This window comes from Panicum virgatum, chromosome 4K, assembly GCF_016808335.1.
Source record: "Panicum virgatum strain AP13 chromosome 4K, P.virgatum_v5, whole genome shotgun sequence".
NCBI lineage: Eukaryota > Viridiplantae > Streptophyta > Magnoliopsida > Poales > Poaceae > Panicum > Panicum virgatum.
In genome coordinates, this window is record NC_053139.1 from 1,182,896 (window position 1) to 1,210,713 (window position 27,818).

General features: G+C 54.0%; 1 pseudogene; it reads left to right on the plus strand.

The window, feature by feature from the left end:
• LOC120702414 lies at positions 1–26,276 on the plus strand (annotated as a pseudogene).
• Positions 26,277–27,818: the final 1,542 nt, after the last annotated feature.

Sequence of the window (27,818 nt, forward strand, 5' to 3'; positions counted from 1 at the left end):
CCTCCTCTCCTCTTCCCCCGCCTCGGGACCCTCCTCTCCTCCGTCATCCGACCCTCGCCGGACTCCGGCCGCCGCGCGCGCGCGGCGCGCCCGCAATTCGCGGGCCCCGCGCCACCCATAGTCTCCCGCTTCCGCCAACTGCCGCCTCGCCACCGGTGGATGGCCGCTTGACGAGTCCCCGGGGGCCCGGAGGAGTCGCTGCTGGTTGGGACGACTTGTCTGAGATGCTGAGCTCGTCGGCATCGAGGCGGGACGCCGCGAGGAGCATCGAGCTCCCGCGGCCTCCGACGGCGGCGGGGATGTCTCGGAGCGGGGAGCTGCCCAAGGGCGCCTCCGCGGGGCCGGGGCCGGCCGCGGGGCGCCACGAGGGCTGGCTCGTGCGGCACGGGCGGAGGAAGATCTGGAGGTCCTTCTTCCACATGCGCTACTTCGTCCTCGACAACAAGCTGCTCGCGTACTACAAGAAGAAGCCCAGGGACAGCATGGTACGTCGTGCGGTGCATGTACGCTCTGAATTTTTCTGTTGGGGTGGGCCGTTCCGTTGCAACTGCGATCCATCTGTTCATGGATTCTGGGCTCCTCCTCTGTCGCGAAATTTGGCTGCGGTTCTGGTCACTAGAGTTATCCATTGAAGGTCAGGTTGCTGTCGGATTTCCTTTGCCTGTGTTTGGGATTTCCCTCTCGCAGTTTTTGAATTTCGAGGATGGGTTGACCAGATTGAGATGCATGGAGACTGGGTCTGGACTCTGGAGCAGTGGGCATAATTGTTTTCTGATGTAGGAATCATTCCACCTGATGCCAATCATGAACTGTGGAGTTGGAGGGCCAACTGATGATGGAGTTGTTGTTGACCGTTTGGATATTAGATGCTTTAGTTAGGGTGTGTTTAGTTGGAGGAAAAGGATGTAAATTTTTGTATTGGGAAGTGTGTTTTGTGAGAGGGGGCATGGTCTTCAATGCAAAATTTTTTGGGAATTTTGGGGAACTAAACACAGCCTTAGTAATCAATAGAGTCCAGTCCGGGAAGTGCTGAATAATGGCACACTTGTTAAATAGCAGAGTTTTGGTCCTCAGCTGATCATGTAAGCAACTTGTTTGGTCTGCCTAGACTTTTTTAGTGTTCCAATCATTCAGTAAAAGGATAGCTGTAACAGCTACTCCTTCCATAAGTGCAATGCATATTTCCGGGATTCAGAATATTATTGCTAATCAAATACAAACCCATTCTAATAAGTTTATTTCTTTATTCATGTTGATTCTGTGCCTTAATGAGAGTACCTTTTACTTTTTAACATATCAAATACATCCCAGTTTCATACTAGGTCATGGTTTCATGGTTAAAATGGGTACACTCAGAGACACAGAATGCTGTTGTTTTTAACTTTCTACTGAAAATTTGTGGGTTTGCAGATTCCACTCAAGTCAATTCTTATTGATGGAAATTGCAGAGTGGAGGACAGAGGGCTTAAAACACATCATGGTCAAGTAAGTTTTCTCTTCCCCTTGCAAAATATCTTTGGGAAAGCTAAAGTTTGTATGTTTGGGAGGGCACTTTACTGACTTAGACAAATCACCTGCAATGGCTGTAGCCTGTATGGCTAGGATGAGTCTATGTAGCCTATTCATAAATAAATAAATAAATAAGATACACACCTTCATTTTTTTTTCTGTCATTACCCACTTGAAATTTTGAGGTAGTTTTCTTATTCGTCTTCTCATTATTCCTCCTGTTAACTTCTGCAGATGATTTATTTCCTATGCATTTACAACAAGAAACAAAAGGAGAACCAAATCACGGTTTGTTATAATGCCTAGCTCTTCAAGACTTTCAGAACTACGTGAATATATGTTGTAATGAGTAATTTTAAAAATTTGATTTGTTGAGTCCTTTTATGCGCACTTGTCGAAAATTGTTGTTTGTTAATATTTTGTACTATGCCAAGCTTCTCGTGGTGAACCTGTTAGAGCGTTGAACTCCAGGAGTTGTTGAAACTCCAGTCCTCACCCGGGTTCGAAGCACGGCACCTTCCTAGAACCAAGCCTGGGGGAGTGTAGCCCCGTGGTCGATTTTTTTCTAATTATGTTGTATTATTAGAAATATGCTGCAAAGGCAATTGCTAAGGCATACAGTCAAAATTTATCCCTTAACTATGAAACTGTCTAATACCCACATTTGATTCATTTTTGAAAGTTTATGGTACTAGGTAAGTAGATATAAAATGTTTTAGTCACCTTTGTAGTTCAGGATGAAAGCAAGACTTTTGCAGCTTGGACTTTTTCATCCTTTTGCAGTCTGCCAGCTTGTCTTATTTGAGCCACTTTTTCTGTGTGGCAATGTAGTTTTGCTATCATTGATATGAATGATATGCCAATCTTCCACTTTTCAACCAGATGGGTGCATATAATATTGAAGATGCCCTAGCGTGGAAGAGGAAGCTAGAGCTTCTGATTGATCAGGTTCAGTAAGTCTGACTTGCTTTACTAAAATTTTAAAACTAATGATCTATGTGCATATGAGATTTCTTAAAACGAACCAGGATTAGATATGACAATCTTCTTTTTCAGCATTTTCCTGTTTAGTGGTCATGGTGTGCAAGTGAATGGCTTATAGCATTTAAAAACAGAATCTTGAAGGTTTTGCTATATGCTTGTTATGTTAAAAGAAGGTCTTCAACAACCATTTTTCAGTAATTTTGAATGCACTTATATTCAGGAACCTGCTTGGTCACTTACTAGAACTTCAGATGACTTAAATGTCAAATTGTGTCAAACAACAAATATTCTGCAAACGCCACGTGCCATTATGATAAATATCAGTGATCTTTATTGTGCAGCAACAGGATAGTATGACAGCCAAAAACCCTAGAACTTTTGCTTCATTGGACTTTGACATAGATCTTGGAGGACCACTTTCGTTCTCTGATCATGATTCATGACAGTGGGCAAGTGAAGTTTTCTCCTTTTCTTTTCTCCCTATATAGTTGCATATCAGTCCTTTCTTTTTGTCAATTGGATACTCGTTCTACTGCAGTCCTGAAGATGAAGAAGAGCCCCGGCCCACCTTGCTCCGCAGGACAACTATAGGGAATGGTACGCAGTTCTATATATTCATCTAAACTTTATTGATCTATGGCTATATGTTCGAATCTAATTTATCTTTTCTTTTGCTAGGTCCTCCTGATTCTGTACTTGACTGGACCAAGGAGCCTGATATTGGGCTGTCAAATCAGAATGACAACAATCATGCTTACTCCAGAAAAAATTGGAGGCTTCTTAGATGCCAGAATGGCAAGCTTACAGTTCCTTTACAAAAATTATTGACTCTTCCTTTAAGAATACACTTTGAGTAAGTCAAATTGTGTGACTAAGTATCCTGTTTTCTGTCATTGGCAGGATTGCGCATCTTTGAAGAACTTGTGGAGGTTGAATACCATGTATGTACCTTCTTTTACCTTTATAGTCTATACTGTTGGACAGTGTATGAAACTCCTGCCATTTCTGACAGAATGATAATACTTGTTCCTTGTTAATCATTTGCAGGCAAGAAGCTGTAGTCGAGCAATGAGGGCTGTTGGAGTGGTGGAAGCCTCATGCGAGGCCATTTTTGGGCTTGTAATGGGTATGGATGTAACACGATATGAGTAAGTGCTGTTGCTTTATTCTCCTGTCATCCTTAGGTGGATGATTACTTATGTATCCTTTATTACACTCTGCAGATGGGATTGTAGCTTCCAATATGAGAGTTTAGTTGAAGAGGTTGATGGTCATACTGCAATACTATGTTGGTCCCTGCAATCAAGGGCCAGATAAGCAACCTGCTCACCTTCCTCTCCCTCTCCTTTGCTCCAAGGTAGAAGAAGAGCTGAGCTCCTCTACACACACATACACTCACAGCTCTCTGCGTTGGCTGAGAGCTAGAGACTGGAATGTGGCAAACTGAACTGCCTTTTCTCATTGCATTGCACTCATATTTATACACCATTGCTACCTACTCTAAGGTGCTACCACTTATGGCTAATAACTTCTATCATTAGTGGCCTAGAGCCATAAGTCAACAAAAGCTGCAAGTCAACAAAGGCTGCTAGCAAACTGCAGACTTGCCTTGCTAGCAAACTGCAGACTTGCCTTGCTAGCAAACTGCAGACTTGCCTTGACTTAAACAGATAAGGGACAGCTGCAGATTAAGTCTTACATTACTTCCCCTAATCCTGCTGCTAGTCCTGGACCTTATCCATGCCGATTATCTTCCTCAATTCCGAGAACCGAAGACGCCCGAGCGACTTGGTGAGGATGTCAGCGAGTTGCCATCCGGTGTCGACGAACTCGATGACAAGGTGCCCCCCATCGACGCAGTCCCGAAGAAAATGGAACTTCACATCGATATGCTTGCTTCGGTCGTGAAAGACGGGGTTCTTTGCCAGCGCAATGGCCAGCTGGTTGTCCACCTTGAGTGCTGGCGGGCGAGTTTCAACGCCAGTGAGCTCACCCAACAGCCGGCGCAGCCAAACGACTTGGCACGCCGCGGTGGCCGCTGCAATGTACTCCGATTCACAGGTTGACAGCGCCACCACCTTCTGCTTCAGTGACTGCCAAGCCACTGGTGCGGTTCCAAGGGAGACGAGCACACCTGTGGTGCTCTTCCGTCCATCCACATCTCCAGCCATGTCCGCATCGCTGAATGCCGTCAGCTGAAGCCCGCCATGCCTGGGGAAGACGACGCCCATATCCAGAGAGCCCTGGACGTAGCGCAGCACCCGCTTGACCGCTGTCCAGTGGTCCTCCCGCGGGTCTTCGAGGAATCGGCTCACATACCCGACCGCGAACGTGATGTCCGGCCGCGTATGCGTCAGCCACCGCAGCCCGCCGACGATGCTCCGGTAACGCGTTGCGTCCACCCTCGCCGCCGTGCTGTTCTTCGACAGCTTGATCCGCTCCTCCATCGGCGTCGCCATGGGTTTGCAACCCGTCATCCCGGCCTGCTCCAGCAGCTTGAGCGCATAGGCGCGCTGGCCCAGCGCGACGGAGTCCCTCCCCTGCTTTACCTCGATGCCGAGGTAGTAGGAGAGTGCGCCGAGATTGCTCATCTTGAAACGAGCCGCCATCTCGCATTTGAACGCTTCAATGTCCTGCGCCCGAGCTCCGGTGACGATCAGATCGTCCACGTACACGCCGACGATGAGCTCTTCCTTCCCCCATCGTCGTGTGTACAGCGCATGCTCGGTGGCGCAGCGTGCGAACCCAAGCTCACCCATGGTGGTGTCGAGCTTGGCGTTCCACGCCCTGGGAGCTTGGCGCAGCCTATACAGAGCCTTCCGCAGCCAGAGCACCTTGTGCTCTGCCCCCGGCACCGCGAAGCCCGGCGCCTGCTTGACGTAGACCTTCTCCTCCAGGTCGCCGTTCAAGAACGCCGATTTGACGTCGAGGTGATGGACCTGCCAGTCCTTTGCCGCCGCAAGAGCTAGCAGCAACTCACCGACTCCATCCGAGCCACCGGTGCGAACACCTCGAAATCAATCCCTTCACGCTGCACAAAACCACAGGCAACGAGCCGAGCCTTGTACTTGACAATGGCGCCGCGCTCGTCCCGCTTTACCTTGTAGACCCATTTCAGGACAATCGGCCGGCATCCCGCCGGTGGATCGACCAGCTCCCAGGTGCGGTTGTCCTCGATTGACCGCATCTCCTCCATCATGGCCTTCCTCCAGTCCGCGTCACGCTCCGCAACCGCGAACGTGGCCGGCTCCTCCGCGCTCATGAGCATGAGCTTTGGATCGGTGAGACGCGAGGCCAGCTCCGACAACTCTGCATCACCGATGACGTCGTCCACTCGCCTGAATCGGAGCTCCTCTCCGTCGTGGTAGGCATCCACGAACTCCGAGTAGGAGGACGGGGGGATGCGAGCTCAAGATCCGCCGCCGCTGTCGGGGTCCCCTGTTCTGGAAAAACAGGGGAGGCTGGGGACGCTGAAATCGCCTCGCCAGGACTTGGCGGAACCTCCGCTGTGCCAGGACTTGGAGGCTCCACCGCCTCCGCTTCTGGCTCCTGCGCTGCCTCCTCTGCGCCACTCCGGCCCTCGATCACCAGCTGCTTGACGATGAAACGGTGCTCGTTGTGGCGGAGATCGGAGTCCCCTGCCCCGCTGTCGAGGGTGTCACCTGCGCCTCGCTCGAGGGTGTCACTAGTGCCGCTCTCGAGGGTGCCCCCTGCGCCTCGCTCGAGGGTGTCACCTGCGCCTCGCTCGAGGGTGTCACCAGTGCCGCTCTTGAGGGTGCCCCCTGCGCCTGCCGCCTCGTCGAAAACGACATCTCGGGACACCACCACCTTCCCCCGGGCTGGGTCGTAGAGCCGATAGGCCTTCGTCCCATCCTCATAGCCCAGGAACACCATCTTGGTGCTCCGATCTTCAAGCTTCCCAAGGCCTGGCTTGACTGTCTTCACGTGCCCGATGCAGCCAAACGTGCGTAGGTACGAGACGTTTGGCTTACGCCCATACCACGCCTGATACGGCGTCATCCCCTTCAGGGCCTTGGTCGGTGAGCGGTTCAAGATGAACACCGCCGTGCTCACCGCCTCGCCCCAGAATTCCGCCGGCATCGCCTTCGCCTTCATCATCGAGCGTGCCATCCCAACGATGGTATGATTTCGCCGCTCGACTACGCCATTCTGCTGTGGCGAATATGGCGCCGTCAGTTGACGCGCCACTCCCTCTCCTGCGCAGTAGCTGGCGAATTCCACCGCCGTGAACTCGCCGCCACGGTCGGTTCTGAGGACGTGCAGCCTTTTCCCGGAGTCTGCCTCTGCCCGCGCCTTGAAGCGCCTGATGGCCTCCGCCGCCTCATCTTTGCTCGTCAGGAGCTGCAGCCACATATACCGACTGCAGTCGTCCACGAGCAGGAGGAAGTATCTCCGACCACCATGCGCAGCGGAAGCGTGATGGGCCCGCACAGGTCTCCGTGGACCAGCTGGAGCACCTCCTGCGCCCGGTACTTGGCCGTCTTTGGGAACGGCAGACGCCTCTGCTTCCCGGCCAAGCAGCTGTCGCAGAGCTCGTCGACGTGCTTGATCTGCGGCAGCCCAGTCACCATCTTGCCCAGGCGTCCAAGCGCCTCGAAGCTCAAGTGGCCGAACCTCCCATGCCACAGCCATGGTTCCTCCGTGCATGCCGCCGCGAGACACACCGGCTGCTCCACCTTCAAATCCAGGAGATAAAGCCGGTTACGGGAACGTGTTACCTTGGCGAGAAGACGCCGTTCCCGGTCCCTGATGCTCAGTACTCCGGTCTTGATGAGCACCTCGGACCTGTGCTCATCCAGCTGCCCCAAGCTCACGATGTTTGAGAGCAGCTGGGGAATGTAGAACACGTCCTGGAGTGCGCGGTGCTCACCGTTGCGGCACCTGAAGAGGACCGTGCCCTGCCCGCGGATTATGACCCGCGAGCCATCGCCGAACTTGACCGTCCCGGTCTTGCTTTCGTCGAGGTCAGAGAAGGCGGCCCTGCTCCCCGTCATGTGGTTGCTGGCCCCAGAGTCCAGGTACCACCTCTGCTCCAGCTCGTCGCCGACCGCGCCCAGCAACACCCGCCTCTGGCTCGTCAAGGTTGACGGGCTGCGGAGCAGTCCTCTGCTCCGTGTCCGCCTCCTCTGCTTCGCCATCCTTCAGTGCGCAGTATTGCGCCATCAACAGCGCGTGGTCGTCGTCGCTCTCTTCTTGAGCTAGGTGGGCCTCCTCCTTCTTCTCTTTCCGCTCCGGGCACTCCTTAGCCCAGTGCCTGATCTTGCCGCACTTGCGGCAGGCATCGGGGTCGAAGTTCTTCTTCTTTTTCCCCTTCCCGCGCGGATTCCCGCGCGCCTTGTTGCCGCCGGCATACCCGCCGCGGCTTGAGGAGTTCTCCCCGGTCCGCCGCTTCATGCGCGCGTTCCACTCCTCCTCGGTGAGTAGCAACTTGCCGCTCTCCTGCCTCCGCTCCAGTGGCGCATCAGAACGCCCTTCGGCCAGGCGAAGTCGACCGACGACGTCCTCGAGTGAGACCTGATCCAGGTCCAAAGTGGCCTCGATTGTAACCGCCATCTGGCTGTACTTGGCCGGGCACGCGCGGAGCAGCTTGCAGACGACGTCCTCCTCCTCCAACTTCTTCCCCAGCGTTGCCAACTGGCTTGCCAACGACTGGAGTCGGAGCGCAAAGTCCTCCACAGCCTCGCCGTGGCGGAACTTCAGGTCGTCGAAGTCCCTGCGCAGCTGCTGCGCCTTGGCCCTCTTGGCTCGATCCGAGCCTTCGCGGAATGAAGCAAGCATGTTCCACGCCTCCTTCGCCGTCTGCTTGTTGCCGATGGCCTCGTGGAACTCTGGTGGCGTGGATGACAGCAGTGCGTCCATGGCCTGGACGTCTTCATCCTCTTCTTTGGTGCCGACTTCCACGGCCGTCCAGAGCTTGCGCGCCTTGAGCCGCCACTTCATCAGCACCACCCACTCGCCATAGTTGGTGCGAGTGAGCTGCGGCCAGTCCCGCGAGCTCGTCTCCCGCACCGTCCTGATCACAACCTCCGAGACATCCTTCCCCTTGTCGCCTGCACTGGACGCCGGGGAGTCATCGCCAGCCATCGTTCAGCCGCTGGGCTAGAACGACACCGTACGGCTCTGATGCCACTTGTTGGTCCCTGCAATCAAGGGCCAGGTAAGCAACCTGCTCACCTTCCTCTCCCTCTCCTTTGCTCCAAGGTAGAAGAAGAGCTGAGCTCCTCTACACACACATACACTCACAGCTCTCTGCGTTGGCTGAGAGCTAGAGACTGGAATGTGGCAAACTGAACTGCCTTTTCTCATTGCATTGCACTCATATTTATACACCATTGCTACCTACTCTAAGGTGCTACCACTTATGGCTAATAACTTCTATCATTAGTGGCCTAGAGCCATAAGTCAACAAAAGCTGCAAGTCAACAAAGGCTGCTAGCAAACTGCAGACTTGCCTTGCTAGCAAACTGCAGACTTGCATTGACTTAAACAGATAAGGGACAGCTGCAGATTAAGTCTTACATACTATATCATCGTCTACAACTGAACTGGTGTTCAATGTAACTACACTTTCCTTGCGGCTACTTATCAGTTATCACTTGTTGCTTCTTTCTAACAACTTGCATGATGATTACATTACACATCCTCTTGAAATAATGAATGAAAGAATGATGCTGGCTGCTTAATAATTATCTGAGCACTCGATGAGGAATTTGTTCCAAAAGATTGATTATATTATTGCAAACTGCAGTATCTCAGATTTGGATCTTCTTGCTTCCATCTTATGTGAACATGCAGGTTAGTCTGGCCTCGAGATCTTTGTTACGTACGATATTGGCGGCGCAATGATGATGGAAGCTATGGTAATTTTTGAACGATTTCTTTCCGGTTACTCATCCATTGGGAGTGCTCTTCTGATCCTTTGCGCGTAAACTTGCAGTCGTGCTGTTTCGATCTACTGAAAATCAGAACTGTGGCCCCAACCAGGATTTGTGAGAGCTTTTATCGAAAGTAATTTGCCTTCTTCTTGTCAGGAATCCTACTCTAATTATTGTTTTTTTTTCAAGTTTGCCACTTTTTTCCTTTCCCTTTTTCCTTTAACTTCCTACTGATTCAGGTGGAGGTTTCAAGATTTCTCCTCTCAAAAGCCTCAATGGTAGACCGCGCACTCAAGTTCAACACCTTATGCAAATTGATCTTAGGGGATGGGGCGTGAACTACTTTCCTTCATTCCAGTACCACTCTTTGTTGCAGATGCTGAACTGTGTTGCTGGTACAATGTACACATTTACCTGTAATTTCATAATGTCTTTGTCGGTATCCTGTAACAGGGATAGCCACTCTTACTGCAGCAGGGCAGGACCCGCGTAGTTATCCGTAGCTGCGCGGGAAAGACGGAGTGGCCAGGCCCCACAGGTCAGGCTCTTCCCTCACTAGGCCAACGACCCCGGACCCGCTCCCCGCCTGGGGGTGGGTCCGGAGACGCCACGTGTCTCTAAGGAAGGGAAGCTCTGAGCTGACCGCCGAGGCCCGGACCCTCATAGGGGTCCGGGATCTCCTGCGCCCGTCCGGACTACCCTCACCGTGTGGGGGTCCGGAACCGCCACGTGTCCCGAGGGCGCGGGATCGTGCGCGGGTCTTCCGCAGAAGGACTCGCCCACCCACCGCATTTAATGTGATGGACAAGGTGTGCTCTGCCGCCGCGGTACGCGAGACAGCCTTTGCCAGGCCTCGCTGAGCACCGCGTATTACCAAGGAGCACAGTGCAGCCGCCTGTGCCGCACCCGCGCAGAGCCCGCCTGCAGCATTAAATGGATACGACAGCACGGCACTTTTCCATCATGCCGCCTACGCCGCAAGTTACACCACCCGCTTAAGCAATGTGGCGGGCGGTGCCACTAGCTACGACAGGCCCGACCTGACAAGACAACGCCAGGACATGATGGACGAAGGGCTCCGGGAGCAGGCGAGGGAATCCAAGGGAGAGATCTCCTTTGCCTGCGATGCCATAATGTATGAACAGTACGTTATTCTATACTGCATCGTTGGACCCACCTGTCGGGGACCCAACGGCTGTGTACGCGCCCCCTTGAGATATAAAAGGGAGGCGCTCGCTATGCACAGGATGATCCAGACAGACTCAAGCTCTCGCAACCTTCTCACTCTCGTGGGAAGGCAATACAACACACAGTGAACGTAGGGTATTACGCTCCGGCGGTCCGAACCACTCTAAATCCTGCGGTGTTCATTGTGTTCTTGAGCGAGATCGATCTAAGACTAGCTAACCCCTGAGTACACACCCTCTAGGCTAGGGCGGGTGCCTTCCGCCACCCGGCTGTGGTTTGCAGCACCACGACATTTGGCGCGCTAGGTAGGGGCTCTAGCTGGTCGCATTTCATCATCTTCTTCGTCCCCATGGTTCGCGTGGACGACGTGGAGATGACGGAGGGGGTGGCGTCCTCCACGCCACATGCCTCTCGCGTTTCTGCTCCAGGGGCAACTGTGCCTGTGGAGCAGCCACCGTTGGCAGCGGCGCGCGCCGCTCGCCGGCAAGAGTCAGGGCGCCCATCAAGGGCCCCCTCACAGGCTGCAAGCGGCGGAGCGCTGACAGCGGCTAGGGAGTTGCTTCGCAACCCCCCGACTGAGGCAGCCTCGCCAGACGCCCTGAGGCAGTGGCGGGACGACGTCGACCGTCTCCTCCACCTGGCTCAGGCCTCCCCCAGTTCAGCAAGGACTGAGCAACGACCTCCGCCCGGCAACGCGGTGGTACCTTACCGCCAGCGTCATGGCGGTGCGTCGGCATCCGTGCGCTCCCCTACCGTGAGGGGTGCACGAACAGAAGACCTGCGGGCGGAGCTCAACCGCCGGCGCGCGGGAGAGGATGCCCGCATCTCCGTCGAGAGGGCGCGAGAGCGCCGTCTCAACATTGAGGGTCGCAACCTCAATGTTGATCTAGACGCGGCGGCACCCAGGCCTCCGGTGAACGCCCGGATTCAATCAGGCGCACCGGTAGCTGGGGTGGGCTGTGCTGCGCTTGCGGAGCACCTCCGCGCCGTGGCGTGGCCACCCAAGTTCCGCCCCCACCTGCCGGAAAAGTACGACGGTACTACTAACCCGTCGGAATTCCTGCAGGTGTACGTTACCGCCAACACAGCGGCTGGTGGTAACGGCGCCGTCATGGCAAGCTACTTTCATGTAGCCTTGTCTGGGCCAGCCCGGACCTGGCTCATGAATCTCACACCTGGGACGATTCAGTCCTGGGAAGAGCTCTGTGCAAGGTTCACAGCGAACTTCGCCAGCGCTTACCAGCAGCATGGTGTGGAGGCACACCTTCATGCCGTGAGGCAAAAACCCGGGGAAACGCTTCGGGCTTTCATCTCGCGCTTCACCAAGGTACGGGGTACCATTCCTCGTATCTCAGATGCATCTATTATTACTGCTTTCCGCCAGGGGGTACGTGATGAGAAGATGCTCGAGAAGCTGGCGACGCACGAGGTGGAAAGCGTCACTACGCTTTTCTCCCTGACAGACAAGTGTGCCAGGGCCGCTGAGGGCCGTGCGTGGCACTCAGCCCCCCAAGACGGAGACACCAAGGCTGGTGGCTCCAGTGCTACCGCTCAGGGCGGTGCAAGAAGAAGAAGAAGAACCGGGGTTGCGGGGAGCCGCATTCTGGCGGACCAGTCGTTGCAGCAGCAGCGCCAGCAGCGGCGCCGGCAGCGGCGGCAGCGGCTGGGGGCCAGAATGCACACGGCAAACGCCCTCGCCCGCAAAGTAGAAGCGGAGGTTCATGCCCAGTGCATCCCACCGCTCGCCACAGCGCCGCTGACTGCCGCGAGATCCAAAAGCTCGCGAAGCGTGTCAGTGGGCGGCGTGAGCAGTCCTCTAAGGATGGCTCACCCCCTCCTCGCCAACGGGCCGGCAAGGAGAAGGCCTCTGACAGCGGAGCCGCGGCCGGGGAGAAGGAGCTGGGGTACCAATCCCCCGCTCGAGAGCTGAAGGGCGTCTATCACAACGACGACTCCGACTCTGACAACGGCGACCGCCGCAAGAAGCCATACGTAATGTATGGCGGAAGCTGGGAGCTTATCTCCCGGCGGGACGTGAAGACCCTTCGCCGGGAGGTCCTTTCGGTGAAACCGGGGGTCCCGAAGGCGGCGCCGCACCAGAGGTGGATGAACACCACCATCTCTTTCGGGCCATCCGACTGCCCGGAGAATATGGCCGGAGCTGGTGTGCTACCTTTAGTCACTGCTCCTGTCATATCCAACGTGAGGCTCTACCACGTACTGATTGACGGAGGGGCTGGCCTCAACGTCATCAGTTATGCGGCGTTTAAGCAGCTGCAGATCACAGAGTCCAAGCTGACTCCCTCTCGCCCATTCTCCGGAGTGGGCCCACACCCGGTGTTCCCTCTGGGGAGCATCACATTGCCGGTCACGTTCGGGACCGAGGAGAACTTCCGCACAGAGAGCGTCATGTTCGATGTTGCGGAGGTGAACCTCCCGTTCAACGCCATCATTGGCCGACCGGCACTCTATCGCTTCATGGCCATTGCCCACTATGTGTATTTGGTCTTGAAGATGCCTTCCCGTGCCGGAGTCCTTACCGTGCAGGGCGACCGCACCGCTGCCGTCGCTGCAGTTGAGAGACTGCATACTCTGGCGGCAGAGGCTGCACGCTCCGAGGAGGATCCGTCCACCTCGCAACCCAATGCGCCTGCAAAGGCTCCCAAGGTCCAACCGTCTGATCCGGATCAAGTCCCCGTGAAGATGGTACAGATTGGAGCAGACTCCACCAGGACCACCCGCATCGCGGGGAACCTGGAAGAGAAATAGGAAGACGCGCTCATCGCTTTCCTCCGGGCAAATGTCGACGTGTTCGCCTGGGAACCGTCACAGATGCCCGGGATCCCCAGGGAAGTGATCGAGCACAATCTGAGGATCTACCTCGACGCCACGCCGGTGCGCCAGAAGCCTCGGAAGCAGTCTGTGGAGCGGCAGAACTTCATCCGCGAAGAAGTCCGCAAGCTCCTACACGCCGGCTTCATCGAGGAGGTCCACCACCCCGAGTGGTTGGCCAATCCGGTCGTCGTCCCAAAGGCCAACGAGAAGCTTCGGATGTGCATCGAGTACACCAGCCTCAACAAGGCATGTCCAAGAGACCCCTATCCTCTTCCGCGTATCGATCAGATTGTGGACTCCACCTCCGGGTGTGACCTTTTGTCTTTTCTAGATGCATACTCTGATTTCCACCAGATTCAAATGTCTAGAGAGGATAGGAAGCATACTGTCTTTGTAACAGTGGATGGGCTTTATTGCTACATTGTCATGTCGTATGGTCTGAGGAATGCCTTACCCACGTTTGTACGAGCTATGAACAAAACCTTCTGTAATCTAATTAGAGATATTGTTGAGGTTTATGTCGATGACATTGTGGTCAAGACTAAGGTAGGGTCAACACTAGTGGAGGACCTGTCCCTCGTCTTCGACCGACTCCGCGCCACGCGCACGAAGCTGAACCCAGAGAAGTGCATCTTCGGCGTCTCAGCGGGGAAGCTGCTGGGTTTCCTGGTCTCACATCGAGGCATCGAGGCAAACCCAGCCAAGATCAGTGCGATCGAAGCAATGAGGCCTCCTGGCCGCATCAAGGACGTCCAGAAGCTTACTGGATCTCTCGCTGCTCTTAGCCGCTTCATATCGAGGCTGGCCGAGAGGGCCTTTCCCTTCTTCAAGCTATTGAGGAGGTCCGGTCCATTTTCTTGGACCGAAGAGGCTGAACAGGCCTTCCAGGAGCTGAAGCAGCACCTCACCTCGCTGCCAGTATTGGTGGCTCCAGAACCCGGTGAGTCGTTGTTTCTGTATCTTGCTGCATCTGCGGAGGCGGTCAGTATGGTGCTGGTCGCCGAAAGGATGGAGCAAACTCCCCAGGGGAGCACCAAGGTCCTCTTGGCCAATGATGGTGAGCCGGACCCCTGACACGGGGGCCCGTCAGCCTCACCCCAGCTTGAAGGTCCGGATCCCGCACAGGCAGGTCCGGAGGAGCCTCATCCTAGTGGGAACCCAGAACCACTGGGGGCCCAAGGGCCAGATGTGGTGGACAAGGGCGAGCCGGACCCGGGAACTAGGGTCCGGACCGTCCAAAAACCAGTCTACTACGTCAGTGAAGTCCTCCACGAGGCAAAGGCCAGGTATCTTGAGACGCATAAGCTTATCTATGCAATACTTATTGCGTCCAGGAAACTGCGCCACTACTTTCAAGCACACCGAGTTATTGTAGTGACCTCTTACCCATTAAGAGCGATCCTACACAACTCCAACGCCACAGGCAACATCGCCAAGTGGGCAGCAGAGCTGGCAGAGTTCCAACTGGATTTCCAGCCACGCCATGCGGTCAAGAGCCAGATCCTGGCTGATTTCATAGCGGAGTGGACTCCTTCCCCAAGCAACCCTGGGGGTCCGGTCGTAAATGCGGGACCCCCGGAGCCGAAAATCAGGACACCGGTCTTCACCGAGCCTCACTGGACACTCTTCTTTGATGGGTCCGCCCGCGAGAAGTGGGCCGGGGCTGGTGTGGTCCTCATCGACCCAAACGGAGATCAGCTGAAGTACATGGTGCACCTTGAGTTCAAGGCCACCAACAACATGGCGGAATACGAAGCTCTGATCTTCGGCCTGGCGCAAGCCCTCTCATTGGGGGTCCGGCAGCTTCTGGTGAAGGGGGACTCCCAGCTAATCATCAAGCAGATCCGAGGGGATTGCAACTGCAATAATCCCCAGCTCGCGGCATACCTCATGCACGTGAGGAAGCTCGAGAAGGACTTCGACGCCTTGGAACTGCAACACGTTCCCCGCGAGCACAACTCAGCAGCAGATGATCTCTCAGCGAGAGCATCTACCTGGGCATCTGTGCCCGAGGGTGTCTTTGAAAGACGGCTGCTGAAACCTACCGCCCAGCCTGCCGAGCCGGGTGAGGGGGATCAAGCTGGCACCTCGAAGCTAGCGGTCCCGGCAGCATTCCACCTATGGTGCCCGACCTGGGCTGTGTGTTCTGTTGAGGAACCTGGTGACCTCACAGAGCCACCCCACCTGCTCTGGGAGCTCCCGATGCATGGATCTCCGAGATCCGGGACTACTTGAAGGATAACATCCTCCCTGATGACGATGTGTCCGCTGAGCGCATAGTCCGATTGGCTAAACGTTACGCGGTGGTAGAAGGGGATCTCTACCGCCGTGGCGCCAACGGTGTCCTCATGCGGTGCATTTCCCAGGGAGAGGGCCGCGAATTGCTCGCGGAGATCCATGGAGGCGAGTGCGGAAGTCATTCCTACTCTCGCACGCTTGTTGGCAAGGCCTTTCGGCATCGCTTCTACTGGCCAACAACACTCCAGGATGCGGCTGAGCTGGTAAGGTCCTGCGAAGCATGCCAGTTCCATGCAAAACAAATACACACCCCAGCTCAAGCTCTGCAGATGATTCCACCCTCATGGCCATTCGCTGTGTGGGGTGTGGATATCCTGGGGCCTTTCCCCCGGGCTGTCGGCGGATACCGGTTCCTCTATGTCGCCATCGACAAGTTCACCAAGTGGCCGGAAGTTACTCCTGTGGTGAATATTACTAAAAAATCAGCAGTCGCATTCCTCAGGTCCATTGTGTGCAGATTTGGCGTCCCAAACCGCATCATCGCGGACAACGGGACCCAATTCAAAAGCAGACTCTTCCAAGAGTACTGTGAGGACATCGGCATCCAGCTATGTTTTGCGTCCGTAGCACATCCCCGCAGCAATGGACAAGTTGAGAGAGCGAATGCAGAGATCCTCAGGGGACTCAAGACCCGCACCTACAACTGCTTGAAGAAGCATGGTGCCAAATGGGTTGACGAGCTTCCATGTGTACTATGGGGCAACCGGACCACACCCAGCCGAGCCACCGGGGAGACTCCGTTCTTCCTGGTCTACGGGGCTGAAGCATGCCTTCCCCCAGAAATTCACCTGGGCTCACCACGGGTCCAGGCCTTTGACGAATCCATGCAGGGGCAGCTGCGGTGCGACGACGTGGACTTCGTTGACGAGCGAAGGTGGCGAGCAGCAATCCGAAATGCACGCTACAACCAGGCGCTCCGGCGTTATCATCAACGGTTCGTGCACAGTAGGGAGCTCCGGGCTGGCGACCTCGTCCTCAGACGGATCCTGAACCGAGCGGGGCTCCACAAACTCTCCCCCAGCTGGGAGGGGCCCTTCAAGGTTACAGAGGTATGCCGGCCCGGATGCGTTCGCCTCGCCACAGAAGATGGAGTGCCGCTGCCCAACCCATGGAACATAGAGCATCTGCGTAAGTTTTACACCTAGGCAGGGCAGGGAAATAACTTTTCCTTTGTAATAAGATAGAGTTAGCGTGCGGCCCAGAGCGGTTGGGGGCTACCCTCGTAAACCCGACCTCTGGCATCCATCGCACTAGCGGCTAACGCGCGGCTCAGAGCGGTAGAGGTCCGACCTCGTAAACCCGGCCTCTGGCATCCATCGCGCAAGCCTTGTACATCGAGATTGCAAAGGAAAAATTTTCTCCTAGTTCTGTCTTTGTGTCAAGGTTAAATTACGCATTTCGATTCTCGGAATTTTCACTTTTTCTAACCCCCGCGGGACCTGTACTCTTGTTGCTGCAACTAAGATCTGCATTGAGCTGCTGGACTGGCGTACAGATCCGGACCCTCTTGCTGCTGGAGAGGGGTCTGGGCCCCTAGGGACCTACTCTAGGGAGCGGATACTTGTTTCCTGGGGAGGTTCGGAGCCCAGTGTAGCCGCTTAGCTGGTTCCGTACCCAAAAGCCTGCACACTCCACCACCCTGTAACGAGTGCCCTAGTACCTGGAGCCGGGTAATTGGGGGCCCGGACCTTGCCCCAGCTCAAGAGCTGGCTTCCTAAGTCCAACACGGCATGTCCAGCGCTATATCTCAAAGGATCGAGCACAGCAAGGTGACCTCACCCACTGCTGCGAAGGGTCTGGGACGATGAAGCCAGGTCCGGAAAGATCGTGCTGTTTCCTGGAATGGTCCGGAGCCCTGCGTAGCGCCTTAGCCTTGTTCCGACCCTAAGCCTACGCACTCCCCCACTCTGTAACAAGCACAGAGCTACCTGGACCTGCGCATCTAGAGTCCTGGACCTGGTACCAGCCTGGGATTGGTCAGGAATGAGCCCCGCGGGTCTGCTACTAAGCTATAACTTTGAAGTGGTACACAGGTTAAAGCCTGATTAGTGGTAGTTAGTTTCAAACCATTGAGCCTACCTACCAGGGGGTCCGAGTATCCGCTTCAAAGCTTTCATGCAGGATAAGAGCCAGTCTCGATGGTAGACAGACTCATAGCAACTGAGTCTCTCTCCCAGGGGGCCCAGGACATCCGCTTTGTCCCAGACATCATGGATGAATTCTGCATGCGTCAAATAGCTAAGATGCAGTATCGTTGCTACTATATAAGCGAACTTGATTTTTCTATCTGTACTCCTGTATACTACACAGGGAACAAGGCGCTTGATCGTCTTGCAGGCTATGCAGCCCTATGCCAAGGAGGTCCGGAGTATCTTCTACGGCTCAGATGGCAGACAGGTCGAAGCAACTGAACCTATCTGCCAGGGGGCCAGGGCGCCGGGGTGCTGCATATTGCAAATCAACAACTGACAAACAGCTAAGTTGAAGTTTTTTCTGCTTCAAAAATTTCAGCTAGTACAAAGTTTGTTACATAATGCAAAAGGAAAAAGATACAATGCCCAGCTCAAGGGTCTGCAGGCTCTCGCTTGAAGTAGGCGGCAGCGAAGCCAACAACCTCCAGGGTGAAGTCCCGCTCCCGCTGCGCCAAGGATTTCTCTCGGTTTGACACCGCGAACTCTCGATCAAACACCTTCCTAAGGTTGGCTCGGTAGGCCTCTTGGTCCGCCTTGAGCTTTGACTGAGTTTCCGCGGCGTGGGAGGCTTCAGCCTTCGTGTGCGCCTCCAGGCGGGTGTGCCAGTCGGAGAGGCGCTGACGCTCGCTCTCCAGAGCAGACCACTCCCGCCGGAAGGCCTCCTCGGCGGAGGAGGTTGCCTCTCGATCAAACGCCGAACTTGCAACAGCACCTGAGGAAGCGGAGTCGCATCCTCCTCCGGGAGTTGAAGCTGCAGGAGCCACCTGCCAAAGACCACCTCCAACTCCTCCTCTGCAACAGGACCGGAGCTGGAGGTAGGGGCTACCGCTGCGGCACTTCTCCCCGGCGCCTCCGTTGCCGCCGAGTCGGGCGCGGCCGGGCCCAGCTCCGGCGCCTCCGTTGCCGCCGAGTCGGGCGCGGCCGGGCCCCGCTCCGACGCCTCCGCTGCCGCCGAGTCGGGCGCGGCCGGGCCCAGCTCCGGCGCCCCCGCTGCCGCCGTGGCGGACGCGGCCGCGTCGGGTACGGTTGCGGCCGCCGCGTCGGGTGCCCCCGCCACCGATACGTCAGGTGCGGCTGCGCCCTGCACCGGCACCTCCACCACCGTGTCGGGTGCGGCTGCGCCCAGCACTCGCGCCTCCGCCGCTGCAGCGTCGGGGGCCGCGGCGCCCAGAGCCGGCTTTTCAGCCACCACGGCATCGGGTGCGGCTGCACCCAGTACCGGCGTTTCCGCCGTCGTTGTGTCGGGTGCGGCTGCGTTCAGTATCGGCGCCTCCACCGTCGCCGCGTCGGGCGCGGCTGCACCCAGCACCGGCGCCGCCGCCGCACTGAGCACTGCAGAGTCTAAAAATGGCACGCCAGTCAGCATCACGTCACGCACCATGGTGTTGGCACAGGACGCCGTACCTGAGGGTCCCGCAACTGCTGCCGCCGTCGCTGTCGACGCCAGGGCCGCCGCCGCCTGGGCACCTGCCAATGTGCCAGCGGTGGTAGAGGAACCGCTGGGGCGGGAAGCCCTGGTTGCAAAGCAGAAAAGCCATCAGAAAAGAAAAAAAACAGAGCACCGGCACAAAGGAGGAGAGTAGAATGACACTAACCCGGAAGTACCGGGTACCCAGCGTCCCCGGAGCCCGGGCCTCTTCTCCTGCGGCTGCTGCTGTTGCTGCTGCTGTCCCTGTGGCTGTGGCATGGGCGCAACCCGAGGTCGCACCTGTTGCTGCTGTTGCCGCCCGCGTGCCTGCTGCCGCTGCTCTTGCGGCTGCTCTTGCTGCTGCTGCTCTTGCTGCCGGCGGGAAGAATTCCTTGGCGGCGATGGTGGTGGTCCAGTTGCACCAGAGGACCCGTGGGGGCCGGCAGCCCGGGAGCTACCCTGGCCTGCGCCCTCAGAAGACCTCTGGCGCTTCGCGGCGGGCTCCGAGACCAGGGTCCCGTCGCCCCGGAGTAGCCTCCGCCGGCCTGCGTCTCCCGACGACGCACCGGAGCTGCTCTGTGCCCGGCTGGAACCGGCCGCGACCGCACTGCTAGCCGCGGCCTGCTTCCCCTTCGTGGTGGCACCGGACCCCGCAGCGCTCAGCGTAGCCTGATCCCCGGACGTGCCAGGGATCCGGAGCCCACGGTTCGGGTCACCTCCGGTCTGCCGTGGGGCCAGTCCCCCGTCGTCCAGGGTTGGCAGGGTAGCCAGCACCGCCATCCTCGCCGGGTCCTCGCAGAGGGGGACTATGCTCTGCGGAAGGATCAGGTTCTCCGGGATGAAGGTGTCTCCCGTCACGTTCCGCACCAGGACCTCCAAGGCCTCCTGGGTCAGGTCGCTTCCCTCCCCGCGGTGGGTACTGCTGCAATCGTTGAGGCCGGTGAAGCTCCACGCCGGTCGCGGCCGCTGCTTCAGGGGGGCGATCCGGCGCTTCACGAAGTCGCCGAGCACGTGCCACGAGGTGAGGCCGCTCTCCGCCAGCGACCTGATCTTGTCCAGCACGGAGTCGAACTCCGGCTGCAGCGACGGCTTGGCCCTCCAGGATGCTTTGTCGGAGGCGGGCCCCGTGATCGGCAGGGCAAGGCGCTCGTTGGCTTCGGTGGTGGCGATCACCCAATCCCTGCGCCACTCCTCCCACCTTCCGCCAGCAAGGCCGGGAATGTAAGGAGTTGGCAGGTCGCTCCTTATCTGGAAGTAGTACCCTCCCACTTCGTCCCTGCTCCTTCCGGACCTCACCAGGATGAAGAAATAGCGGAAGAGGATGACACAGGGACGCACTCCCACGAACATCTCGCATAAATGCACGAAGATGGACGCCAGGAGGAGGGAGTGGGGCGTCAGATGCTGAAGCTGGAGGCCGAAGTCTTCCAGCAGCAGCAGCAAGAATGAAGAAATCGGCAGTCCCACGCCGGCGGAGACGTGCGAGGTGAATAGCACGAACTCCCCGGCGCGGAGGTTGCCAAGGGGAACCGAGCCTGCTCGCACCCCCCAGCCGGTCTCCTGAGCACTCCACCCAAGCAGGCGGCGCACTGTGTTCAGCTCTCCCTCGGTCTGGAAGCGACGGGGATAAACAAGGGATGCCATCTCTTGGCGGAGTGAGAAGGGAGCCTGTGTAAGGGGGAGAGAAGTCAAAGGGGCGCAAAGGCTGGAGGAAGAAGACGAATGCGGGAAAGCAACCGCGGAATACGGTGCACCCCGTTATAAAGCCTGACTCAACCGGCGCGCCCCGGAACCGTCGCCGAAACTAAGCGACGCCCGCACCTAGAGTTAACCGCCCAGTCCATGACGTGGGGGCCCAGGCCCACCTGTCAGGGAGAGCGGGTAACCAACGGAGGTGTGAAAAGGCGGGATCCGAACCGTCGCCCGCGCGCGTGGAGCAGGGCGGAAGCTGAGCTGACGTGCGCGGATTAATCGCAGGCGTGGCCGAGCTTTTCGGGAGCTGCGCCGGTGGTAAATGATCCGTTTACTCCAGGCCGCAACAATGCCGAACGTCGCGCGTGTGACTAGGTGAACCACTGATCGTGGGGCCCATAGTCAGTAATCCGTTGCGATGTGATGAGGCAGCAACCAACCCGACGGGTAGTCAAAGCCGGTCAAGACCCCTGCAAAAAGGAACTTTAAGCTATACAGAGCCAAATCGCAGAAGTGGCCCCACCTGTGGGTTCGTACCTCCCCCAAGGTGGGCCCGGGGGCCACTGTCGGTACCCTGTAACAGGGATACACACTCTTACTGCAGCAGGGCAGGACCCGCGTAGTTATCCGTAGCTGCGCGGGAAAGACGGAGTAGCCAGGCCCCACAGGTCAGGCTCTTCCCTCACTAGGCCTACGGCCCCGGACCCGCTCCCCGCTTGGGGGTGGGTCCGGAGACGCCACGTGTCTCTAAGGAAGGGAAGCTCTGAGCTGACCGCCGAGGCCCGGACCCTCATAGGGGTCCGGGACCTCCTGCGCCCGTCCGGACTACCCTCACCGTGTGGGGGTCCGGAACCGCCACGTGTCCCGAGGGCGCGGGATCGTGCGCGGGTCTTCCGCAGAAGGACTCGCCCACCCACCGCATTTAATGTGATGGACAAGGTGTGCTCTGCCGCCGCGGTACGCGAGACAGCCTTTGCCAGGCCTCGCTGAGCACCGCGTATTACCAAGGAGCACAGTGCAGCCGCATGTGCCGCACCCGCGCAGAGCCCGCCTGCAGCATTAAATGGATACGACAGCACGACACTTTTCCATCATGCCGCCTACGCCGCAAGCTACACCACCCGCTTAAGCAATGTGGCGGGCGGTGCCACTAGCTACGACAGGCCCGACCTGACAAGACAACGCCAGGACATGATGGACGAAGGGCTCCGGGAGCAGGCGAGGGAATCCAAGGGAGAGATCTCCTTTGCCTGCGACGCCATAATGTATGAACAGTACGTTATTCTATACTGCATCGTTGGACCCACCTGTCGGGGACCCAACGGCTGTGTACGCGCCCCCTTGAGATATAAAAGGGAGGCGCTCGCTATGCACAGGATGATCCAGACAGACTCAAGCTCTCGCAACCTTCTCACTCTCGTGGGAAGGCAATACAACACACAGTGGACGTAGGGTATTACGCTCCGGCGGCCCGAACCACTCTAAATCCTGCGGTGTTCATTGTGTTCTTGAGCGAGATCGATCTAAGACTAGCTAACCCCTGAGTACACACCCTCTAGGCTAGGGCGGGTGCTTTCCGCCACCCGGCTGTGGTTTGCAGCACCACGACAGTCTTGATTATCTATCGTTTTACCAATAATAGAAGTGCTCATAAAGCTCGATGAAGACTCTAAATGTCCCTTTTGCCTGATTGTTTGTGGTCATGAGGATTTGACATTAGATTTATTTCCAGGATTGCGTGAATATTTTTCCCAAACAGATGAAGTTCATACGGTTCCAAGGATACCAGTGATGCATGCCATGGTTAATTCAGTCTTAATGAAAGACCAGAAGCTTCAAGAATCTGAAACAAAGACCAAACAAACTGATAATAAAATTTTGGATATGGTGGATGAAGAGTCAGAAGATGATGATGACTATCAAGTTCCTCAAGCTGATTTGGAGGTGAACATCATATTTTACAGTCACGCCTTAAAACATTATCCCAATTTCTATAGTTTTCCAAACGTTTTGCTGTTGGTCGCTTCACAAATAAGGTTTCATTGCAATTCTTGTACAGGAAGAACCTACCAAATCTGACAGTGATGCTAAGAGCTCAGGTTTGTTTCTTTTCTAGCTCCATTCTTGTAGTTTGATAATAACTTCATAAGTTACCAAATGTTTATCCATGTTTTAACCTGACACTTCTGCCATTATATTTTGGTGATCCTTCAGATCCAATAGATTTGTCTTGGTTTTCGGGCATTATTCGTCAGGATGCAAATGAAAAAAGTTGTAACTGTTGGACAGTACCTGATAGCAAGATATTTAAAGTTCGTAGCAAGAATTTTCCACATGACAAATCAAAGGTCTAGGCATTCAAGAGGCACAATCAGTTTCTCTTCTTTTTGAAGCGTAGCAGGCCATCAAGGGCTTAGTATTTTGTTATTTGACTTACAGGTACCAGCAGGGAAGTACCTTATGGAGCTCGTAGCTATTGACTGGTTTAAGGACACCAAGCGTATGGATCATGTTGCTAGGCGGAAAGGATGTGCAGCTCAGGTCAGAATATCTGTCTTGGTCATTCTTATCTCATTCAGTCATTCTCAGCACGCTTTTTCTGCAATTTATTGTTACATGGTTACACCGCACATGAAGCACATGTTTCTCACCCGGAATACAAAACTTTGAATAATAGAATACCATATCTAATATCTTGGAGGACTGTTGATTGAACCAAAAATTGTCCTTTGAAATACATGGATATAGCTGTTCTCTATTGTCACTAATCTTGTGGTAGCAATTATATTTCCTTTTTGCGATTTTTTTTTGGGAGGATTGCAGATGAAGCCCTGCTTTGGGGTAGGGTTTGCTTGCTGGTCTGGTTGGACTTCTTTGTGTCAGGACTCATGAGTAGGTCAACATTTCTTAGGGTTGTGGAGGTCGTGGGCTGTGGCTGGTCCAAGCATATTGTGTAATGTTGTTTGGTGTGTGTTCCTGCTGTGTCAATTTCTTCAAGTGTTTCTGCTGTGTAAACTCTCTCCTTAATGAATTCTGGGCACGGCACATTCTCAAAAAAAAAATCTTTCCTTTTCATATAATATTCCACTGAGCTGTACTCTGCATAGTAGTGACCACGTGACAAGTGTCAATTTCTCTATCGTATTTGCCACACAAATAAAAGTCTATCGTGAAGCAATCTTATGAACTCTGGACACTATAGGAATAGTGGTTAGCTCTGGATTAAGATTATGTATCATTTAGACATTTACGCTTTAGCTGGTTCTAGATCAGATTGCATCCGACAAATATATGAAATTAAAGGGCCATAGATTCAGAGTGATAGTATGACAATGTCTTACAGTTCTGTTATGTTATTGAGGTTGACAGCTTGACGCATCTTGACTTCAAATTGTTTTCATTTTAACACAAACATATATGCCAGTTTGTCTAATGTGTACTGAATACTGGTTCCACTACTAACTAATACAGTCTTCTATTAATGATGATTTTAACTGAACCTTTACTTATGTAGGTTGCTGCTGAGAAGGGAATGTTCACTTTCCTTGTAAACATACAAGTAAGCTCACGTTCTAACACCCCCCTGTTGTTCATTTGCTTATGTCCTGCCTCTTTATTTTTCTCAGAAAGGCAACCACACAGAATGCAAAAAAATACATTGGTCCCTTTGCTCAGAAATCTCCACGTGTTCTTGCAAATGCCTATTTTGTTTTGCTTCATAAACCATAGTTCATAAACATTACATATAAGAGCAGGTGCAGTATGCTATAGTGAAAGTTTACTTGCAACAGACATTCTTTGCATGGTTTAAATTTATTGCTTTGGCCACATGGTATTTTACAATTAACTAGAAAAATGATAAGCTTAAGGCTTTCTCCTACTTTTCTTCCTATTTGTGATTTTTCTTATGCACTTAGGTTATGCTGGACTGCTGGTTAAGTTACTGTTCTCTTGCAGATTCCTGGATCAAGTCATTACAGCCTGGTCCTTTATTTTGTCTCGAGCTGCTTGAAGAAAGGATCACTGTTGCAGCGCTTTGCCGATGGCGATGATGATTTCCGGAACAGCAGATTGAAGCTTATCCCATCTGTTCCAAAGGTATTTTCGAGTGCAAAGTAAATATAAGTGTTTAATATAAGCCGATCTCATTTTAGCTTGTTTGATTCTTCAGGGGTCTTGGATTGTGCGGCAAAGCGTTGGAAGCACGCCTTGCTTACTGGGGAAGGCTGTCGACTGCAGCTATTTGCGTGGTCCTGAGTACATAGAAGTAAGGCTCTACATTTAGTAAACATGCAGTCGCAATTCTAGTTCTTTTATTTGGATTGAATAGAAAAAACACATTCTAACGTGTGTACGCGGTCCCATTGAGTTTGGATTGACCAACTAGAACATTGCATTCTTTTGGTCTTGCAAGGACAACAAACCTACCACGAATACGTTCTTACATTGTGACAATTCTGCAGGTGGATGTAGATATCGGTTCATCGGCGGTAGCCAATGGGGTCCTGGGCTTGGTGTTTGGTGTTATTACCACCTTGGTAGTTGACATGGCATTTCTTATCCAGGTAAACAAACCCCCTTAGACAATCTTTGCTTCTTTCAGGCTTCTCTGACAACTGCATGTTTTCTTACTGTTGCATTGGACCTGCAGGCAAACACATACGACGAACTCCCGGAGCAACTTTTAGGCGCTGCTCGGCTGTCAAACATCGAACCCTCCGCAGCAGTGAATCCTGAGCTTGGCAGCATTTCCTGAGCGGGATGAATCAAAAACTGTGCAGATTCTTTCATTCTTTCCCCCAAACCCTCTCCATTCGTTGAGCCACTGCAGCATTTCGCAGTTCGGTACAATGAGGCGCAGACAGACTCTGCAGCAGTGCGTCGTCATCATACAATTTTGTCATTTTTTTGTCTTCTTTATTACTGGTGTAGTTTGTTTACAGCTAATTGCTATGCAGTAGATATACCAAAGACTATATTATTTTTTCGGCTGGCTGTGGCCGGTGGCTGGTGCTGATTTGCTGTGAGAGAAAAATAATGCTGGCTGATGGCTGGTGCTGGTTTGGTGAGAGAGAAAAACACTGTTGGCTGGTTGCAGCGAACAAAGTGTATGTACAGCAGGTTTGGAAACCAATTCATATACATGTCACGGCTGTGGCATTATATACATGATTAGTTGGAGTCTTCATCCTCTTTTCTCTCGTTGAGGGACGAGCATGCAGCAGTGTTTGTATATTTGTTGAGCAATATATATACACGTGGTAGATGATTTTTTTTTTGGGGTGTGTTACATTTGGCTGCTACATTCAGTATACTTCAATTTATTGCATGTTTGGTCATTGAAGCTGCCAGTGGCACAGTTCATTATATCTGGTGAAGATGGCAAAAATTATCTCAAAATATACTAAAATATTCTAAAAGATTTTGAAACTTGGCAAATCCGTAGCGCATCTCTAAATCCAGTATTCCAGTGTTGTTGCTTGCACACCAGCGGTTTTTTCTTTTTTATATTAAAAAAAATAAAATTTCAAAAATATATGTCCGTTTTGAAATATTTCAAAAATATACCCCGGTCGCCCTCCCATAGGGCGACAGGCCCAATGTGTAATTTTTTTTTCAAATTTGCAACGAAGTCCCTGGAGGAAAAAAAAAACAAGCCCTGTCGCCCGGCCCACGGGCGACCGCCGCTGGGCCCGGCCCACAGTCGCGGCAGGAGGCCTGTCGCCCCCCCCCCCCCCCCCCCCCCCCCCCCCCGCGGGCGACCGGGGTCTCCCCCCTTATAAAAGCCCCATCCCTCCCCTTCCCTCCTCATTTGAACCCGAAAATTCCACCAAAAATCCAAAAAAAAGAGAGGAGTGAGGAGAAGGAAAGCGGCGAAGCCCTGCCGGATTCAGCACTTGTGATCTACCGGTAACTTTCGTATAAATTCGTTGATATTGTATAACAATTTAATTTAATTAGCAGATTAGCTGAATTAGATTCGGTGCTTTAGAACACTGGTTTAGTATTACAATTTGAGTACTATTACAGACTTTTTCAAATAACATAATTATACATTAGAATAGAATTATGATAGTACCTTATTGATATTGCAGTATAAGACAATAGAATTATAACAGTACCTATATTTTCACGCATCGATTTGGTATACGATATGTGCATTGCTTAAATTATGGTTTGTTATTTGGCGCACCACACTATAGCGCCAATGTCTTCGTCAGGATCAACCTACATTCCGTGGAGCAAGTGTAAAGCCACCGTACCCAAAGGAATTAATGTGCCAATGTGCTTCTGCGGTTCGTTATGCAAGTTCATGCAATCTGAGGTTTTAGTAGATGACTACGGCATGAGGTTCTTTATGTGTGAGAACTACGAATATGATCCACCTAAGCGATGTGGCAAAGACCGGGCCAAGGTAGTAGGATAACATACCCTATTTTCTATATGACCTAACATTGAATTATGATTCTAACTTGTGTTGGACAAAGTCTCCTCCGCCTCTTTGTGATTTTATGCAGTGGTTCGACACCGTGCAGTCGCAGCAGGCAAAGGACATTGTGGAACAAAAAGCAAGATGGGCTGCAGAACGTTGGCGCCGAATGAAGCACGAGGAGCAGCAAGAGGAGAAGCGCAACAAAGAGCAAGAAGAGATCCGCAAGAGGATGGAGGAGGTGGATCGTAAGGCGGCGGCCGAACGTGAAGCTGACAGGGAGAGAAAGCGAGAGAGGGCACGCCGTGCGAAGGAAGCCGGGCCCGAAGCAATTAGGAAGGGCAAATATCCTAGGTGCACTCAGTAGAGTAGTACTATGTAATCCC